Source organism: Gorilla gorilla, chromosome 13, assembly GCF_029281585.2.
Source record: "Gorilla gorilla gorilla isolate KB3781 chromosome 13, NHGRI_mGorGor1-v2.1_pri, whole genome shotgun sequence".
NCBI lineage: Eukaryota > Metazoa > Chordata > Mammalia > Primates > Hominidae > Gorilla > Gorilla gorilla.
In genome coordinates this window covers 90,512,224-90,533,901 of record NC_073237.2, presented here as the reverse complement: position 1 = coordinate 90,533,901, position 21,678 = coordinate 90,512,224, and the positions used below count along the sequence as shown (strand labels likewise).

The 21,678-nt window shown below is 40.2% G+C and overlaps 1 protein-coding gene across 4 annotated transcripts in view; it reads right to left on the bottom strand.

Annotated features, from left to right (window-relative positions):
- The window catches only part of PTPDC1 (protein tyrosine phosphatase domain containing 1), a 79,061-nt gene that overhangs the window by 42,993 nt on the left and 14,390 nt on the right, over positions 1-21,678 (bottom strand). The window contains exons 1-2 of one of the 4 annotated variants that reach the window (XM_031014859.3): positions 9,645-11,336; positions 9,463-9,555 (exon numbers count right to left, since the gene is read on the bottom strand). The exons of the other annotated variants lie outside the window; for them this stretch is intronic. The gene's annotated coding sequence lies outside the window, so the exon portion shown is untranslated. Of the gene's footprint in view, positions 1-9,462; positions 9,556-9,644; positions 11,337-21,678 lie in introns of those variants that run through there. 4 annotated transcript variants of the gene reach the window in all.

Below are 21,678 nucleotides of genomic sequence, written 5' to 3'. Positions count from 1 at the left end.
CCATTTATTAAATACGGAATCCTTTCCCCATTGCTTGTTTTTGTCAGGTTTGTCAAAGATCAGATAGTTGTAGATATGCGGCGTTATTTCTGAGGGCTCTGTTCTGTTCCATTGATCTATATCTCTGTTTTGGTACCAGTACCATGCTGTTTTGGTTACTGTAGCCTTGTAGTATAGTTTGAAGTCAGGTAGCATGATGCCTCCAGCTTTGTTCTTTTGGCTTAGGATTGCCTTGGCGATGCGGGCTCTTTTTTGGTTCCATATAAACTTTAAAGTAGTTTTTTCCAATTCTGTGAAGAAAGTCATTGGTAGCTTGATGGGGATGGCATTGAATCTGTAAATTACCTTGGGCAGTATGGCCATTTTCACGACATTGATTCTTCCTACCCATGAGCATGGAATGTTCTTCCATTTGTTTGTATCCTCTTTTATTTCCTTGAGCAGTGGTTTGTAGTTCTCCTTGAAGAGGTCCTTCACATCCCTTGTAAGTTGGATTTCTAGGTATTTTATTCTCTTTGAAGCAATTGTGAATGGGAGTTCACTCATGATTTGGCTCTCTGTTTGTCTGTTGTTGGTGTATAAGAATGCTTGTGATTTTTGTACATTGATTTCGTATCCTGAGACTTTGCTGAAGTTGCTTAACAGCTTAAGGAGATTTTGGGCTGAGACAATGGGGTTTTCTAGATATACAATCATGTCGTCTGCAAACAGGGACAATTTGACTTCCTCTTTTCCTAATGGAATACCCTTTATTTCCTTCTCCTGCCTAATTGCCCTGGCCAGAACTTCCAACACTATGTTGAATAGGAGTGGTGAGAGAGGGCATCCCTGTCTTGTGCCAGTTTTCAAAGGGAATGCTTCCAGTTTTTGCCCATTCAGTATGATATTGGCTGTGGGTTTGTCATAGATAGCTCTTATTATTTTGAAATACGTCCCATCAATACCTAATTTATTGAGAGTTTTTAGCATGAAGAGTTGTTGAATTTTGTCAAAGGCCTTTTCTGCATCTATTGAGATAATCATGTGGTTTTTGTCTTTGGTTCTGTTTATATGCTGGATTACATTTATTGATTTGTGTATACTGAACCAGCCTTGCATCCCAGGGATGAAGCCCACCTGATCATGGTGGATAAGCTTTTTGATGTTCTGCTGGATTCATTTTGCCAGTATTTTATTGAGGATTTTTGCATCAATGTTCATCAAGGATATTGGTCTAAAATTCTCTTTTTTGGTTGTGTCTCTGCCTGGCTTTGGTATCAGAATGATGCTGGCCTCATAAAACGAGTTAGGGAGGATTCCCTCTTTTTCTGTTGATTGGAATAGTTTCAGAAGGAATGGTACCAGTTCCTCCTTGTACCTCTGGTAGAATTCGGCTGTGAATCCATCTGGTCCTGGACTCTTTTTGGTTGGTAAACTATTGATTATTGCCACAATTTCAGCTCCTGTTATTGGTCTATTCAGAGATTCAACTTCTTCCTGGTTTAGTCTTGGGAGAGTGTATGTGTCGAGGAATTTATCCATTTCTTCTAGATTTTCTAGTTTATTTGCGTAGAGGTGTTTGTAGTATTCTCTGATGGTAGTTTGTATATCTGTGGGATCGGTGGTGATATCCCCTTTATCATTTTTTATTGTGTCTATTTGATTCTTCTCTCTTTTTTTCTTTATTAGTCTTGCTAGCGGTCTATCAATTTTGTTGATCCTTTCAAAAAACCAGCTCCTGGATTCATTAATTTTTTGAAGGGTTTTTTGTGTCTCTATTTCCTTCAGTTCTGCTCTGATTTTAGTTATTTCTTGCCTTCTGCTAGCTTTTGAATGTGTTTGCTCTTGCTTTTCTAGTTCTTTTAATTGTGATGTTAGGGTGTCAATTTTGGATCTTTCCTGCTTTCTCTTGTGGGCATTTAGTGCTATAAATTTCCCTCTACACACTGCTTTGAATGTGTCCCAGAGATTCTGGTATGTTGTGTCTTTGTTCTCGTTGGTTTCAAAGAACATCTTTATTTCTGCCTTCATTTCGTTATGTACCCAGTAGTCATTCAGGAGCAGGTTGTTCAGTTTCCACGTAGTTGAGTGGTTTTGAGTGAGTTTATTAATCCTGAGTTCTAGTTTGATTGCACTGTGGTCTGAGAGACAGTTTGTTATAATTTCTGTTCTTTTACATTTGCTGAGGAGTGCTTTACTTCCAACTATATGGTCAATTTTGGAATAGGTGTGGTGTGGTGCAGAAAAAAATGTATATTCTGTTGATTTAGGGTGGAGAGTTCTGTGGATGTCTATTAGGTCCGCTTGGTGCAGAGCTGAGTTCAATTCCTGGATATCCTTGTTGACTTTCTGTCTCGTTGATCTGTCTAATGTTGACAGTGGGGTGTTAAAGTCACCCATTATTAATGTGTGGGAGGCTAAGTCTCTTTGTAGGTCACTCAGGACTTGCTTTATGAATCTGGGTGCTCCTGTATTGGGTAAATATATATTTAGGATAGTTAGCTCTTCTTGTTTAATTGATCCCTTTACCATTATGTAATGGCCTTCTTTGTCTCTTTTGATCTTTGTTGGTTTAAAGTCTGTTTTATCAGAGACTGGGATTGCAACCCCTGCCTTTTTTTGTTTTCCATTTGCTTGGTAGATCTTCCTCCATCCTTTTATTTTGAGCCTATGTGTGTCTCTGCACATGAGATGGGTTTCCTGAATACAGCACACTGATGGGTCTTGACTCTTTATCCAATTTGCCAGTCTGTGTCTTTTAATTGGAGCATTTAGTCCATTTACATTTAAAGTTAATATTGTTATGTGTGAATTTGATCCTGTCATTATGATGTTAGCTGGTGATTTTGCTCGTTAGTTGATGCAGTTTCTTCCTAGTCTTGATGGTCTTTACATTTTGGCTTGATTTTGCAGCGGCTGGTACCGGTTGTTCCTTTCCATGTTTAGCGCTTCCTTCAGGAGCTCTTTTAGGGCAGGCCTGGTGGTGACAAAAATCTCTCAGCATTTGCTTGTCTGTAAAGTATTTTATTTCTCCTTCACTTATGAAGCTTAGTTTGGCTGGATATGAAATTCTGGGTTGAAAATTCTTTTCTTTAAGAATGTTGAATATTGGCCCCCACTCTCTTCTGGCTTGTAGGGTTTCTGCCGAGAGATCCGCTGTTAGTCTGATGGGCTTCCCCTTGTGGGTAACCCGACCTTTCTCTCTGGCTGCCCTTAACATTTTTTCCTTCATTTCAACTTTGGTGAATCTAACAATTATGTGTCTTGGAGTTGCTCTTCTTGAGGAGTATCTTTGTGGTGTTCTCTGTATTTCCTGAATCTTAATGTTGGCCTGCCTTGCTAGATTGGGGAAGTTCTCCTGGATAATATCCTGCAGAGTGTTTTCCAACTTGGTTCCATTCTCCCCATCACTTTCAGGTACACCAATCAGACGTAGATTTGGTCTTTTCACATAGTCCCATATTTCTTGGAGGCTTTGCTCATTTCTTTTTATTCTTTTTTCTCTAAACTTCCCTTCTCGCTTCATTTCATTCATTTCATCTTCCATTGCCGATACCCTTTCTTCCAGTTGATCGCATTGGCTCCTGAGGCTTCTGCATTCTTCATGTAGTTCTCGAGCCTTGGTTTTCAGCTCCATCAGCTCCTTTAAGCACTTCTCTGTATTGGTTATTCTAGTTATACATTCTTCTAAATTTTTTTCAAAGTTTTCAACTTCTTTGCCTTTGGTTTGAATGTCCTCCCGTAGCTGAGAGTAATTTGATCGTCTGAAGCCTTCTTCTCTCAGCTTGTCAAAGTCATTCTCCATCCAGCTTTGTTCCGTTGCTGGTGAGGAACTGCGTTCCTTTGGAGGAGGAGAGGCGCTCTGCATTTTAGAGTTTCCAGTTTTTCTGTTCTGTTTTTTCCCCATCTTTGTGGTTTTATCTACTTTTGGTCTTTGATGATGGTGATGTACAGATGGGTTTTTGGTGTGGATGTTCTTTCTGTTTGTTAGTTTTCCTTCTCACAGACTGGATCCTCAGCTGCAGGTCTGTTGGAATACCCTCCCGTGTGAGGTGTCAGTGTGCCCCTGCTGGGGGGTGCCTCCCAGTTAGGCTACTCGGGGTTCAGGGGTCAGGGACCCACTTGAGGAGGCAGTCTGCCCGTTCTCAGATCTCCAGCTGCGTGCTGGGAGAACCACTGCTCTCTTCAAAGCTGTCAGACAGGGACATTTAAGTCTGCAGAGGTTACTGCTGTCTTTTTGTTTGTCTGTGCCCTGCCCCCAGAGGTGGAGCCTACAGAGGCAGGCAGGCCTCCTTGAGCTGTGGTGGGCTCCACCCAGTTCGAGCTTCCCGGCTGCTTTGTTTACCTAAGCAAGCCTGGGCAATGGTGGGCGCCCCTCCCCCAGCCTCGCTGCCGCCTTGCAGTTTGATCTCAGACTGCTGTGCTAGCAATCAGTGAGACTCCGTGGGCGTAGGACCCTCCGAGCCAGGTGTGGGATATAATCTCATGGTGCGCCGTTTTTTAAGCACGTCCGAAAAGCGCAATATTTGGGTAGGAGTGACCTGATTTTCCAGGTGCGTCTGTCACCCCTTTCTTTGACTCAGAAAGGGAACTCCCTGACCCCTTGCGCTTCCCAAGTGAGGCAATGCCTCGCCCTGCTTCGGCTTGCGCACAGTGCATGCACCCACTGACCTGCACCCACTGTCTGGCACTCCCTAGTGAGATGAATCCAGTACCTCAGATGGAAATGCAGAAATCACCCGTCTTCTGCGTCACTCATGCTGGGAGCTGTAGACCAGAGCTGTTCATATTCTGCCATATTGGCTCCTCCCCTAGAACTTATATTTAAAAGGGAAGCAGAGCATAGAAGTTTGGAAAATTTGCAGCCTGGCCATGTGGTAGAAAAGAAAAGTCCATTTACAGGAGAACAGTTCAAGCAGGCTGCAGAAATTTGCACAACGAAAAGGAAGGCAAGTGCTGATAGCCAAGACAATGGGAAAAACGCCTTGAAGGCATTTCAGAGACCTTCCAGGTAGCCCCTCCCAACACAGGCTCAGAGGCCTAGGAGGAAAGGATGGTTCTGTGGGCTATGCCCAGGGCCCCGCTGCCCTGTGCAGCCCCAGGACACTGCTCCCTGCACCCCAGCAGCTCCAGCTGTAGCTAAAATGGGCCCAAGTACAGTTGAGGACACTGCTTAAGAGGGTGCAGGCCATAAGCCTTGGTGTCTCCCATGTGGTGTTAAGCCTGCAGGTGCACAGAATGCAAGAGCTGAAGCTTGGGAACCTCCACCTAGATTTCAGAGGATATATGGAAAAACCTGAATGTCCAGGCTGAAGCCTGCTGCAGGGGCAGAGCCCTCATGGAGAACTGCTACCAGGGCAGCACAGAGGGGAAATGTGGGGTTGGACCCCCCACACAGAGTCCCCACTGGGGCACTGCCTAGTGCAGCTGTGAGAAGAAGGCCACTGTCCTCCAGACCCTGGAATGACAAAGTCTCCAGCAGCTTGCACCGTGTCTGGAAAAGCCATAGGCACTCAATGCCAGCCCATGAGAGCAGCCTTAAGAGATGAACCCTGCAAAGCTACAGGAGCCGAGCTGCCCAAGGCCTTGGGAGTCCACCCTTTGCATCAGTGTTCCCATGGAGTATTTTGGAGCTTTAAGGTTGAATGAGTGCCCTGCTGGGTCTCAGACTTGCACGGAGCTTGTAGGCCCTTTCTTTTGGCTGATTTCTCCTTTTCGGAATGGGAATATTTACCCCATGCCTGTATCCCCATTATATCTTAGAAGTAACTAATCTGGTTTTGATTTTACAGGCTCATAGGTGGAGGGTACTAGCCTTGTCTCTGATAAGACTTTGGACTTTTGAGTTAGTGCTGGAATGAGTAAAGACTTTGGGGGTACTGTTGGAAAGGCATAAGTGTATTTTGCAACGTGAGAAGGACATGAGACTTGGAGGGGCCAGAAGTGGAATTGTATGGTTTGGATCTGTGTCCCCACCGAACTCTCATGTGGAATTGTAATCCCCAATGTTGAAGGTGGGGCTTGGTGGGAGGTAACTGGATCATGGGTGGGGGCAGAGTTCTCATGAATGGTTTAGCATGATCCCCCTTTGGTACTGTATAGTGAGTGAGTTCTCATGGGATTCAGCTGTTTAAAAGTGTGTAGCACCTCCCCCTGCCTTCCTCCTGCTTCTGTCATGTAAGATGCCTGCTCTTGCTTTGCCTTCTGCCATGAGTAAAAGCTCCCTGAGGCTTCCCCAGAAGCCGATGCTGCCATGCTTCCTGTACACCTGCAGAACCGTGAGCCAATTAAACCTCTTTTCTTTATAAATTACTCAGTCTCTGGTATTCCTTTATAGCAACGGGAGAACAGACTAACACAATGACTATCTAAAAAGTATATATTGAGTTAATTGTACTCTTCTGGGTTACAATTATGGACTACTTTAAATACTTATTTCTAACTAATCCTTCAGAAACTTTAAGTTGTAAGGAACCTCAGAAGTTCCTCTCGGAGAATCCTAACCAAATGTGAGCACACTCTCCACAATATCTTTGTCTAAACAGTAACAGTGACATCATTACACAGCTCTGGTAGCCAGAAAGCTTTTTATAATATTACCACTCTGTAATTTCTACCCACTGGTCCTATTTCTGCTCACACAGAACAATACACCCTTTCTTCCATATATCTAAAGCTAGTGACCATGCTCCCCTCACTTCTGATATATAGCTTCCCAGATGATACATCAGCAGTTCCCTTTACCTTTTGTCATAAGTAATGTTTCTAGATCTCCTCATCAGCTTGGATGCTCTTTTCTATATATACACTCTACAGTTATTAATATTCTAGTGCCCAGAACTGAAGTCTAGTCCCCAGATGTAGAACAATCATCAAAAATCAAAACAAAACCAGTCACCTTCCTTATCTGAAAAGTTTATGTGGCTTATTATCACATTAGCATTTTCAGCAATCTCAAGACACATCAGGATACAACAACAGTCAAAGAATAAAGCTGGTCCATATATTTTGATGCTAAAAAAGATATTCATTAGGGATAATTAAACACATATGAAAGTTTAAAGTGAATAAATGGTATAGAATGAAAAATAAAGGCTCCAGTTTCTATCCCCCCAAGCCAAGTTTTATCCCACAGAAGTAAATCATTTAAACTCTCACTTTAGTTATTCTGGGGCTGGGGGTAATAATCACTATACTTAGACCTCCGGTTCTTATGCTACCGTCTTTAAACCATACTACTGAATTCCTGATTTAAAGATGAGGAAACTGCCTCATTTACCATACTTTCCATCATGCCAACCTTCCCCATTTAATACATCAAAATATTTGTCTTCTGATTATCTCTGTAATTTTAAATTCTGATTATCTTTGTAAATTTTAAAGGTGAATATCCTCTAACCAATCTCTTGTTCTATCAATTTTAAACAGTATCTTGATTCCCTCTATGTAAATTAGTTAACTTACACTAGTGTTCACTTTATTTTCCCCTCCACTTTCAAGTTCTGCCAACCATACCATTTTTATATGAAGATTTTTAACTTTTAAATTTCAGTTAATCTATAATTTCCTCAAGCTTTGTCTGTAGGCTTATTCTAAATGTGAGACAAAATACAATTGTTATCACTATCATATATAATACATATATACATGTAATCTGTGAACACATACTTTTTTTTTACCATCTTGTATCACCAAACTATGTGACGCTTTAAGTAAGACATTGCAAGCATAAGTGTCAAATGGATTATCTTTTCTTTCACTCCAACAGTTGCTTAAAATAAAGGCATATTTTGTTTTGTTGTAAATTTGGACAGTATGTTTCTTATATAGACTTTCCTGGGTTTTTTGTTTGTTTATGAGACAGAGTCTCATTCTATTGCCCAGGCTGAAGTGCAGTAGCACAATCTTGGCTCACTGCAACTTCTACCTCCTGGGTTCAAGTGATTCTCCTACCTCAGCCTCCCGAGTAGCTGGGACTACAGGCATGTGCTACCATGCCCAGCTAATTTTTTTTTTGTATTTTATAGAGATGGGGTTTTGCCATGTTGGCCAGGCTGGTCTCGAACTCCTGACCTCAGGTGATTTACCCGCCTGGGCCTCCCAAAATGTCCCGGGTTTTTAATAGCTTTTTTGTTTTTTGAGACAGAGTCTTGCTCTGTCCCCCAGGCAGGAGTACAGTGGCACAATCTCGGCTCACTGCAACTTCCCCCTCCAGGTTCAAGCAATTCTCCTGCCTCAGCCCTCTGAGTAGCTGGGATTACAGGTGCATGCCACTACACCCGGTTAATTTTTGTATTTTTTTTTTTTCAGTAGAGATGGGATTTCACCATGTTGGCCAGGCCGGTCTCGAACTCCTGACTTCAAGTGATCCGCCCGCCTCAGCCTCCCAAAGTGTTGGGGTTACAGGTGTGAGCCACCTCGCTTGGCCCAATAGCTTTTTTCTTACTGACTAAAGTAATATATATCTTCACCACAGCTTCTTAATCATACTATCATAATCATACTACCTACTTGCTTTTTGAAGATATTTTTCTTCTGAGATCTTTGGATTCCTACTCCAAAGAGGAGTTTGTGCAGATCGGTACTCAACCAAACACCTTGGGCCAGCAAAGCCTTGAGGGCCCTCTGCACCTTCCTGTGCTGCTCTCACGTCTCCAGGACCTGACTCTGCAAATTCTAGCCACCTTGGCCACACTGAACTCTGCTCTCTGCACACCTCTGGGAAAGCTCTGTCTTAGTCCCCCTCCCTGCACTGAAGCCTGGAAACTGCCCCCAGGGAGACAGCTGGTGCAAAGATAAACTCACTGTGTTTGTTTCTCTTCTCTCAGAGATCTAGGTCCTCAGCTGCTTTCTTTCCAAAATCCAGAAGACATTTTATTATATATGTTGCCCAGTTTTCTAGTTGTTTTAGGCAGAAGGGTATTAATAAATATCTAATTTCTCTTATTTCATCTTGGTTGGAAGTGAAAATCCCCTCTGGCCATCTTCAAATAACTCAAATCCAGGGGAACTGTGAAATAGTGCCTAATATGCATTACCTTTGCATAAAAACATTCATTTATAGTCCAACTGTATATAACTTCTGATCAAAAATTATATTTCAAATATGTTAAACTACATTTTAGAATCAGAAATTCTGTGTTTAAGTCTTGACTCTGTTCACTGTCAGCTATATGAACCATTCTGAGCTTCAATTTCTTCTATAAAATGAGGACTATAATATTTACTTTTTTTGGTTGTTGTTAGGATGAAGAAAGGGGTGTGTGTGTGTGTTCCTACCACAACACCTGGCTTTTAAGTATTCAATAAATATTTGTTATCTTACTTTGCAAACCAGTATCTGCAATATCTTTTTGCTTTTTCCCTTCTTAGTCTGTACTTACTTCATTTCCCATCTTTATAGGAATTTGTAAAGGATTTTATTCATACCTGTCCAACACTCCTGTTAATAGTTACTAATGGGCTGCATGCAGTGGTTCATACCTGTAATCCCAGCACTTTGGGAAGCTGAGGTGGGCAGATCGTTTGAGCCCAGGAGTTCAAAACCAGTTTGGGCAAGATGGCAAAACCCTGTCTCTACAAAAAAATTTTAAAAAAAATTAGCCAGGCATGGTAGCACATGTCTGTAGTCCCAACTACTTGGGAGGCTGAGGTGGGAGGATTACCTGATCCTAGGAGGTTGAGGCTGCAACCTCGGTGAGCTGTAATCGCGTCACTGCACTCTAGCCTCAAAAACAAAAAAGAAACAAAATGTTAGTAATGGCTAAGCTCCTTTGACTTAAAAAACATTATTTTCATTCACAACTGAACTTACATCATATGCCTGGCTATAGAATCAGGAGAGAAGGGTTTGAATAATAACCCTGTCATTTCACTGCAAAATCGCATATTATTTATTTCTATTTCCTGTTGTCAATGACAGATATTTTTCTCACTCAGTCCTACAGTTTCCTTTTATCCCTAAAAGCACTCAAATGACTCAACTGTTCAGAATTAGCCACACACTCACTAATTAGTACTGAATACTTAAAACGTAAGTGTAGGAACGGACTATTACTCATACTGTTAAGAACAGTAGAACACAAAGAATGTCCTACTTCATAAAAGTCATTTCACACAAGAGACTAGGTTCTGAGATGGACTGAAGAATTCTTAGGTCACTACTTTCCTTTCTATTTCTCAGACACATGGTGTTCTGCCAAAATCTACATGTGTATTTTCTGGACAAATTTGTGGGGAACTACATTAAGCAGTGCCTGGGAGGTCAGAAGTGGTATAATCCTTCCCAGACTCTCACAGCACTAGCTCTCTAACTCTGGAATGCACCAGGATTACGCAGGGTGCTTGTGGAAATGCAAATCTGGAGTGCAATAATCTGTATTATCAATTCACACTCTAGGTCATTCTGACGTAAGAGGCCCTCTGCTCACACTTAAATAAATATTGTCAATGTGATTAGATTCTAGACAGCAATCGTAGCAGAAGAATTTGAGGTTGAAAAACTTAAGGTTACGTAGCAAAAAATAGGAGTGGAAGCCCAACTACATGAGTGAACTTATAAAAGCCACATAAATATTTTTATGCTCATTAATAATATAATAATAATAACTAAGTCACATAACCTTACACCATGCCAGGTACTGTTCCAAGTGCTTTATATAATCTTGGCTTATATCTAATCCTCAACACACATTACTGAGTACCACTAGTATTCCCATTTGTTTTTAAAATAGACTTTGTTTTTTAGAGCAGTTTTGGGTTTGTAACAAAATTGAGCAGAAGGTACAGAGGCTTCCCATATACCCATCCCCTAACAGACTCCCCCACAGAGTGGTAAGTTTGCTACAATCAACTTACACTGACACATAATTATCACCCAAAGTCCATAGTTAACATTACGTTAACTCTGTGTTGTGCATTCTGTGGGTTTAGAATGCACTCTGTGTTGTGCATTCTGTGGGTTTAGAAAAGGTATAATGATACTATAGTATCATGCAGAGTGGTTTCACTGCTCTAAAAATCTGTGCTCCAACTATTAATCTCTCCCTCTCCTTGAAACCCTGGGAACCACTGATTTTTTGTTTTTTTATATACTTTAAGTTCTAGGGTTCATGTGCACAATGTGCAGGTTTGATAGATAGGTATACATGTGCCATGTTGGAACCACTGATCTTTTTACTGTCTCCATGGTTTTGTCTTTTCCAGAATGTCACAGGGTTGGAATCATACAGTAGTTAGCCTTCTCAGATTGATTTCTTTCACTGGATAATGTTCATTTAAGTTTCCTCCATATCTTTTCATGGCTTAATAGCTTGTTTCTTTTTAGCACTGAATAATATTCCATAGTCTGGATACATCACAGTTTATTTATCCACTCACCTATTGAAGCACATCTTGGTTGCTTCCAAGTTTAAGCGATGATGAATAAACCGCTATACACATTCATGTGCAGATTTCTGTGTAGACCTAAGTTTTCTGCTCATCTGAGTAAATACCAAGTAGCACAACTGCTGATTATATAGTAAGCATGTATTCAGTTCTGTATATTATTCCTGTTTATAGATGAGGAAACTAAGACAAAGAAAAGTCAAATAATTTGCCTAAAGTTACACAGTTATTAAGCACAAGAACTGGAATTTGAATTCCCACAGTTCAGCTCCAGAGTTTGTGCTGTTAAGGACTACACATATAGTTTCTGAACAATAAAGACCTATTAAATAATAAAATTTACAAAAATACTTTTAAATATTTAATTGGCTTTTATTCACGATTCATGAACTAGGCAACATAATATTCGCTCTACAAAATAGAATGGAGCTCCACTGCGTGTGGCAGGACAATTGGCTTTTTATAAGGCAGCTGCAGCAGGAACAGGGAAACAGCCCAGTACAAAGAGCAGACTGGTTATCCTCTGGTTACTTTCCTTGTATGAGTTTAAGCAGAAGTGAGTTCCTTATGCTGGCCAGGTTGACTGGGCCCCTTCCGACTGGTTGCTGCAAATCTCCTGTTTTGTTTTGCTTTTTCCTAGAAAACTGGCCCATTTGGGGATTTCCTGTTGGTTTGTGTTTTAAGTTTTAGCTTAATTATGTGGCATGTAGCATGAGTGACTCCATTTTGGTTTGGTCTATTAGGGTCTAGTGTAGAAACTCGGTCCAAATCAATGGGCTCACATAAATTTTATTTACCAAATCTGTTTTCCTTTGTGCAGATATTGATAATTTACTGATTTTTTAATCCAAATTTGCATTCACTGTTATCTCAGACAAATATCAGGAACATGGCCCCTTTACACATTTTAGCCTCCTATCTCCTAACAGAAACAGGAATGCTAGTCTAAATATAAGATTATAAAATCCAAACACATTTCAATAGAGGAGTTGGCACGTATTAGCTTTGTGATCTTAGGCACATTTATTAATATCTCTGAGACTTACTACCTACCCTACTGGATCATTGTAAAGATGACTTCAGAATGTATATGCAGACCTAATTCTGTCCCCAATATGTAAGTCAGTCTATTCTCAATACAGCAGCTACAGTAATCCTGTGAACTTCAGCCAGTCATGTCACCCCTCTCTTCAAAACCCTCCACATCACCCCAATTAAAATTTAAATCACTCTCCCATTTTTCTCCATAGGACTTATGAAGAAAACACATCTAATACATTATATACTTTATTTATTTGTCCTGTCTATTGTCTGCCTTCTCCTACTGGAATGTAAGCTCCATGAGGGAATAGATTTTTTTTGTCTGCTTTGTCAACTGCTTTATCTCCAAAGCCTAGAACAGGACCTGGCACATAGTGCTACTCAGTATTTGTTGGATGTATACCTGAATAAACATTCAATAAAAGGCAGCTGCCACCACCACCACCAAAACTATTATCACTTAATCTCTCTGAATGCCAGCTTTTTCATCTGTAAGGCAGGAACAGTAATCATGCCTTACCCATCTCAGGGTTATTGCTAAGAACATATATAATTATGTGGCGGCACTACACAAACACAAGAAATAGCACTATCCTTATTTAGTCTTCCTGATCACATTTATATCTCTAACTTCCTGCCCATTTTCTATGTGACAGATTTGTGTTCCCATTCCCTGAGGGTTGGATTTGTTTTCTTCTCAGCAGAAGGTACAGAGGCTTGATACGGATGCATAATAGCAATAACTTCAATCCTCAGCCCAATTTTCTCTCCTTTAGGATGCCTTCCCTAGTATCAACTACATATTTTACCCACATCCCTCATCATGTAGGGTTGAGTGAAGATTTATTGTATCTAGGTTTATGTGGCTCGGATGCTATAAAAACAGCCTCCTAATACCACTGTAGTATTTTCTTCTTAAAGAATTAAAGCACTGCTTATGATTCCTTATGTAGTAAAACTAAACAAAAATAGTCTTCTTTTAAACTGAAATGTCCTCACCTCTGAATTTATAACCTAAAAAAATGACATGACTATATAAAATTCCTTTTCTTTCCCAAATCACCCCAGAGGAAGCCAGGCAACATTAAAAAAAAAACCCTTTTCTTTTTTCAGACCCCTCAACATTTCTGATAAGGTTAGTCCTGGGGAAAGGAGTGACAGCCACCTAGAAATGTGTTATATCTGGTAGTTTACTACAGTATTACCTTCACTGGCTTCTGTGATTTCACACCTCAAATATACCCTAGAGAAGTCTCCAAGGCTCTCAGGAGACTAATCACAGATTGGGGAAAAACAACACTTCAGCAGGAACTCTGCTATTTCATCATTTAAAGAAATAGGCTATTTGATTTGGATTCTTAAGAAAACACATTATAATAAAGAATGGGTAAGATGTTAACTATAGATGAAGCTGGTTTTTACAACCAAGGTTTCTATATTTCCCATCCTTTTTCCCACAAGCAGCCACAGGTGGCTTATTTGATTGAAACTTATTCCCATAGGTTCAATCAACCTCAAATCAAAGATACTATCAAAGACACTTCTAAGCTCATCAAAAGGCCAACAATTCCTAATTGATACCCATCAGATCACCTGGATGGCTTTCTTAAAATCCCAAACAAAAATGCAAAGACAATGAGGTAGACAAAGTACGGTCTTTCCAACAAACTGTGCTGGAACGACTGAAAATCCATATGGCAAAAACATGAGTCTCAATCTCTCATATCACATATAAAAATTAACTCAAAATTGATCATACATCCAATTTCAAGAACTAAAAATATTAACTTCATTAATACAAGGCAAAAACTAAAGGAGAAATAGACAAACCCACTATATATTTATATTTATAGTTGAGGCTTCAACATCCTTCTCTCAGTAACTGATTAAGCAGGCAGAAAAATCAGTAAGGATACAGATGACTTGAATGGCACTATCAACTAAGTTTTGATCTAATTTATATTTATAGAACATTCCATCCAACAGCAGAAGAGCACATGGAACAGTCACCAAGATAGAACACAATCTGGGACATAAAACACACCTGAACAAATGTAAAAGAAGAGAAATAATAGAAAGTATATTTTTAGACCACACCAGAATTAAACTGAATCAATAGCTGAAAGATAGTTGGGTAACTGGAAATATTTGAAAAATACCCAACACACTTCTAAATAACACATAGATTAAGAAGTCTCAAGAGAAATTTAAAAATACTTTGAACTAAGTAAAAGTTAAAGTATATATATATCTTGCACAACAATGTGAATGTACTTAATAGCACTGAAATGTACACTTAAAATGGTTAAGATGATAAATTTTGTTATGTGTATTTTACAATTAAAAATAATTTTTAAAAACACAACATCAAAATTTATGGGATGCCGCTAAAGTAATGTTTAGAGAGAAACCTATAGCAGTAAAAGCATATTTTAGAAAAGAAGAAAGACCTAAAATCAATAACCTATGCTTCCTCCTTGGGAAACTAAGGAAAACAAATTTAAACCTAAAGCAAGAAGGAAGGAAATGACAGACCACTAACCAAGAAAAAATAAAAAGTGAAGACACAAATTGCCAGTATCAAGAATAAAAGAGGTTATCACTATTAATCCCATGGACAGCAAAAAGATAATAAAGGAATACTATGAGTAAATCTGCGCCTATAAATGTGATTAATTATATAAAATGGACCAGTTCCTTCAAGTGCACAAACTATTAAAACTCCCTCAAGGGGATATAGATAATGAATAATCCTATACCTGATAAAGCAATAAAATTAGTAGTGAAATTAGAAAAGAAACTTTCCCAAAAAGGAAAACAACAGACTCAGATGGTTTCACTGGTGAATTCCACCAAACATTTAAGGAAGAAATAATACCAATTCTATAATCTCTCCCATAAAGTAGAAGAGTAGGGATCATCTCCCAATTCATTCTGTAAGGCTAATATTAACCTAACACCAAAACTAGATAAAGAATTTCCTCAACCTAATAAAGACTATTTTTAAAAAGTCACAGTTAATATCATACTTAATAGTGAGAGACTTAAAGAGGGTTGAGCCAAGATGGCTAAATAGGAACCGCTCCAGTCTATAGCTCCCAGCGTGAGCAACACAGAAGACGGGTGATTTCTGCATTTCCAACTGAGGTACCGGGTTCATCTCACTGGGAAGTGTTGGAAAGTGGGTGCAGGACAGTGGGTGCAGTGCACCCAGCGTGAGCCGAAGCAGGGCGAGGCATCACCTCACCCGGGAAGTGCAAGGGGTCAGGGAATTCCCTTTCCTAGTCAAAGAAAGGGGTGACAGACGGCACTTGGAAAAACAGGTCACTCCCACCCTAATTCGGCGCTTTTCCAATGGTCTTAGCAAACGGCACACCAGGAGATTATATCCTGCGTATGGCTTGGAGGTTCCTATGCCCACAGAGCCTCACTCACTGCTAACACAGCAGTCTGAGATCAAACAGCAAGGTGGCAGCCAGGCGAGGGGAGGGGCACCTGCCATTGCCAAGGCTTGAGTAGGTAAACAAAGCGGCCGAGAAGCTCGAACTCGGTGGAGCCCAGCGCAGCTCAAGGAGGCCTGCCTGCCTCTGTAGACTCCACCTCTGGGGGCAGGGCATAGCCAAACAAAAGGCAGAAGAAACCTCTGCAGACTTAAATGTCCCTGTCTGACAGCTTTGAAGAGAGTAGTGGTTCTCCCAGCACGCAGTTTGAGATCTGAGAACGGACAGACTGCCTCCTCAAGTGGATCCCTGACCCCCGACTAGCCTAACTGGGAGGCACCCCCCAGTAGGGGCAGTCTGACACCTCACATGGCCGGGTACTCCTCTGAGACAAAACTTCCAGAGGAACGATCAGGCAGCAACATTTGCTGTTCAGCAATATCCGCTGTTCTGCAGCCTCCACTGCTGATACCCAGGCAAACAGGGTCTGGAGTGGACCTCCAGCAAACTCCAACAGACCTGCAGCTGAGGGTCCTGACTGTTAGAAGGAAAACTAACAAACAGAAAGGACATCCACAACAAAACCCCATCTGTACGTCACCAACATCAAAGACCAAAGGTAGATAAAACCACAAAGATGGGGAAAAAACAGAGCAGAAAAACTGGAAACTCTAAAAATCAGAGCGCCTCTCCTCCTCCAAAGGAATGCAGCTCCTCACCAGCAACGGAACAAAGCTGGACGGAGAATGACTTTGACAAGTTGAGAGGAGAAGGCTTCAGACGATCAAACTACTCCGAGCTAAAGGAGGAAGTTCAAACCCATGACAAAGAAGTTAAAAACCTTGAAAAAAAATTAGACGAATGGCTAACTAGAATAACCAATGCAGATAAGTTCTTAAAGGACCTGATGGAGCTGAAAACCACACCACGAGAACTACATGACAAATGCACAAGCCTCAGTAGCCGATTCGATCAACTGGAAGAAAGGGTATCAGTGATGGAAGATCAAATGAATGAAATGAAGTGAGAACAGAAGCTTGGAGAAAAAAGAATAAAAAGAAATGAACAAAGCCTCCAAGAAATATGGGACTATGTGAAAAGACCAAATCTACATCGGATTAGTGCACCTGAAAGTGATGGGGAGAATGGAACCAAGTTGGAAAACACTCTGCAGGATATTATCCAGGAGAACTTCCCCAATCTAGCAAGGCAGGCCAACATTCACATTCAGGAAATACAGAGAACGCCACAAAGATACTCCTCGAGAAGAGCAACTCCAAGACACATAATTGTTAGATTCACCAAAGTTGAAATGAAGGAAAAAATGTTAAGGGCAGCCAGAGAGAAAGGTCGGGTTACCCACAAGGGGAAGCCCATCAGACTAACAGTGGATCTCTCGGCAGAAACTCTACAAGCCAGAAGAGAGTGGGGGCCGATATTCAACATTTTTAAAGAAAAGAATTTTCAACCCAGAATTTCATATCCAGCCAAACTAAGCTTCATAAGTGAAGAAGAAATAAAATCCTTTACAGACAAGCAAATGCTGAGAGATTTTGTCACCACCAGGCCTGCCCTAAAAGAGCTCCTGAAGGAAGCACTAAGCATGGAAAGGAACAACCAGTACCAGCCACTGCAAAAACATGCCAAATTGTAAAGACCATCAAGGCTAGGAAGAAAATGCATCAACTAACGAGCAAAATAACCAGCTAACATCAGGTTAGTGAATTTGACAGGATCAAATTCACACATAACAATATTAACCTTAAATGTAAATGGGCTAAATGCTCCAATTAAAAGACACAGACTGGCAAATTGGATAAAGAGTCAAGACCCATCAGTGTGCTGTATTCAGGAAACCCATCTCATGTGCAGAGACACACATAGGCTCAAAATAAAGGGATGGAGGAAGATCTACCAAATGGAAAACAACAACAAAAAAAAGCAGAGGTTGCAATCCCAGTCTCTGATAAACAGACTTTAAACCAACAAAGATCAAAAGAAACAAAGAAGGCCATTACATAATGGTAAAGGGATCAATTCAACGAGAAGAGCTAACTATCCTAAACATATATGCACCCAATACAGGAGCACCCAGATTCATAAAGCAAGTCCTTAGAGAACTACAAAGAGACTTAGACTCCCACACAATAATAATGGGAGACTTTAACACCCCACTATCCACATTAGACAGATCAACGATACAGAAAGTTAACAAGGATATCCAGGAATTGAACTGAGCTCTGCACCAAGCAGACCTAATGGACATCTACAGAACTCTCCACCCCAAGGCAACAGAATATACATTATTTTCAGCACCACACCACACCTATTCCAAAATTGACCATATAGTTGGAAGTAAAGCACTCCTCAGCAAATGTAAAAGAACAGAAATTGTTAACAAACTGTCTCTCAGACCACAGTGCAATCAAACTAGAACTCAGGATTAAGAAACTCACTCAAAACCACTCAACTACACGGAAACTGAACAACCTACTCCTGAATGACTACTGGGTACATAACAAAATGAAGGCAGAAATAAAGATGTTCTTTGAAACCAACGAGAACAAAGACACAACATTCAAGAATCTCTGGGACACATTCAAAGCAGTGTATAGAGGGAAATTTACAGCACTAAATGCCCACAAGAGAAAGCAGGAAAGATCTAAAATTGACACCCTAACATCACAATTAAAAGAACTGGAGAAGCAAGAGCAAACACATTCAAAAGCTTGCAGAAGGCAAGAAATAACTAAGATCAGAGCAGAACTGAAGGAAATAGAGACACAAAAAACCCTTCAAAAAATCAATGAATCCAGGAGCTGGTATTTTGAAACGATCAACAAAATTGATAGACCGCTAGCAAGACTAATAAGAAAAGAGAGAAGAATCAAACAGATACAATAAAAAATGATAAAGGGAGGATTCCCTCTTTTTCTATTGATTGGAATAGTTTCAGAAGGAATGGTACCAGCTCCTCTTTGTACCTCTGGTAGAATTCAGCTGTGAATCCATCTGGTCCTGGACTTTTTTTGGTTGGTAAGCTATTGATTATTGCCTCAATTTCAGAGCCTGTAATTGGTCTATTCAGAGATTCAACTTCTTCCTGGTTTAGTCTTGGGAGGATGTATGTGTTGAGGAATTTATCCATTTCTTCTAGATTTTCTAGTTTATTTGCATAGAGGTGTTTATAGTATTCTCTGATGGTAGTTTGTATTTCTGTGGGATCGGTGGTGATATCCCCTTTATCATTTTTTATTGTGTCTATTTGATTCTTCTCTCTTTTCTTCTTTATTAGTCTTGCTAGCAGTCTATCAATTTTGTTGATCTTTTCTAAAAACCAGCTCCTGGATACATTAATTTTTTGAAGGGTTTTTTGTGTCTCTATTTCCTTCAGTTCTGCTCTGATCTTAGTTATTTCTTGCCTTCTACCAGCTTTTGAATGTGTTTGCTCTTGCTTTTCTAGTTCTTTTAATTGTGATGTTAGGGTGTCAATTTTAGATCTTTCCTGCTTTCTCTTGTGGGCATTTAGTGCTATAAATTTCCCTCTACACACTGCTTTGAATGTGTCCCAGAGATTCTGGTATGTTGTGTCTTTGTTCCTAACTCATTTTATGAGGCCAGCATCATCTTGATACCAAAGGCTGGCAGAGACACAACGAAAAAAGAGAATTTTAGACCAATATCCTTGATGAACATTGATGCAAAAATCCTCAATAAAATACTGGCAAACCGAATCCAGCAGCACATCAAAAAGCTTATCCACCATGATCAAGTGGGCTTCATCCCTGGGATGCAAGGCTGGTTCAACATACGCAAATCAATAAATGTAATCCAGCATATAAACAGAACCAAAGACAAAAACCACATGATTATCTCAATAGATGCAGAAAAGGCCTTTGACAAAATTCAACAACCTTCATGCTAAAAACTCTCAATAAATTAGGTATTGATGGGACATATCTCAAAATAATAAGAGCTATCTATGACAAACCCATAGCCAATATCATACTGAATGCGCAAAAACTGGAAGCATTCCCTTTGAAAACTGGCACAAGACAGGGATGCCGTCTCTCACCACTCCTATTCAACATAGTGTTGGAAGTTCTGGCCAGGGCAATCAGGCAGGAGAAGGAAATAAAGGGTATTCAATTAGGAAAAGAGGAAGTCAAATTGTCCCTGTTTGCAGATGACATGACTGTATATCTAGAAAACCCCATCGTCTCAGCCCAAAATGTCCTTAAGCTGAAAGGCAACTTAAGCAAAGTCTTAGGATACAAAATCGATGTGTAAAAATGACAAGCATTCTTAAACACCAATAACAGACAAACAGAGAGCCAAATCATGAGTGAACTCCCATTCACAATTGCTTCAAAGAGAATAAAATACCTAGGAATCCAACTTACAAGGGATGTGAAGGACCTCTTCAAGGAGAACTACAAACCACTGCTCAAGGAAATAAAAGAGGATACAAACAAATGGAAGAACATTCCATGCTCATGGGTAGGAAGAATCAATATCGTGAAAATGGCCATACTGCCCAAGGTAATTTATAGATTCAATGCCATCCCCATCAAGCTACCGATGACTTTCTTCACAGACTTGGAAAAAACTACTTTAAAGTTCATATGGAACCAAAAAAGAGCCTGCATTGCCAAGTCAATCCCAAGCCAAAAGAACAAAGCTGGAGGCATCATGCTACCTGACTTCAAACTGTACAATAAGGCTACAGTAACCAAAACAGCATGGTACTGGTACCAAAACAGAGATATAGACCAATGGAACAGAACAGAGCCCTCAGAAATAATGCCACACATCTACAACTATCTGATCTTTGACAAACCTGACAAAAACAAGCAATGGGGAAAGGATTCCCTATTTAATAAATGGTGCTGGGAAAACTGGCTAGCCATATGTAGAAAGCTGAAACTGGATCCCTTCCTTACACCTTATACAAAAATTAATTCAAGATGGATTAAAGACTTAAATGTTAGACCTAAAACCATAAAAACCCTAGAAGAAAACCTAGGCAATACCATTCAGGACATAAGCATAGGCAAGGACTTCATGTCTAAAACACCAAAAGCAATGACAACAAAAGCCAAAATTGACAAATGGGATCTAATTAAACTAAAGAGCTTCTGCACAGCAAAAGAAACTACCATCAGAGTGAACAGGCAACCTACAGAATGGGAGAAAATTTTTGCAAGCTACTCATCTGACAAAGGGCTAATATCCAGAATCTACAATGAACTCAAACAAATTTACGAGAAAAAAACAAACAACCCTGTCAAAAAGTGGGCAAAGGATAGGAACAGACACTTCTCAAAAGAAGACATTTATGCAGCCAAAAAACACATGAAAAAATGCTCACCATCACTGGCCATCAGAGAAATGCAAATCAAAACCACAATGAGATACCATCTCACACCAGTTAGAATGGCGATCATTAAAAAGTCAGGAAACAACAGGTGCTGGAGAGGATGTGGAGAAATAGGAACACTTTTACACTGTTGGTGGGACTGTAAGCTAGTTCAACCATTGTGGAAGTCAGTGTGGCGATTCCTCAGGGTTCTAGATCTAGAATTACCATTTGACCCAGCCATCCCATTACTGGGTATATATCCAAAGGATTATAAATCATGCTGCTATAAAGACACATGCACACGTATGTTTACTGCAGCACTATTGACAATAGCAAAGACTTGGAACCAACCCAAATGTCCAACAATGATAGACTGGATTAAGAAAATGTGACACATATACAGCATGGAATACTATGCAGCCATAAAAAATGATGAGTTCATGTCCTTTGTAGGGACATGGATGAAGC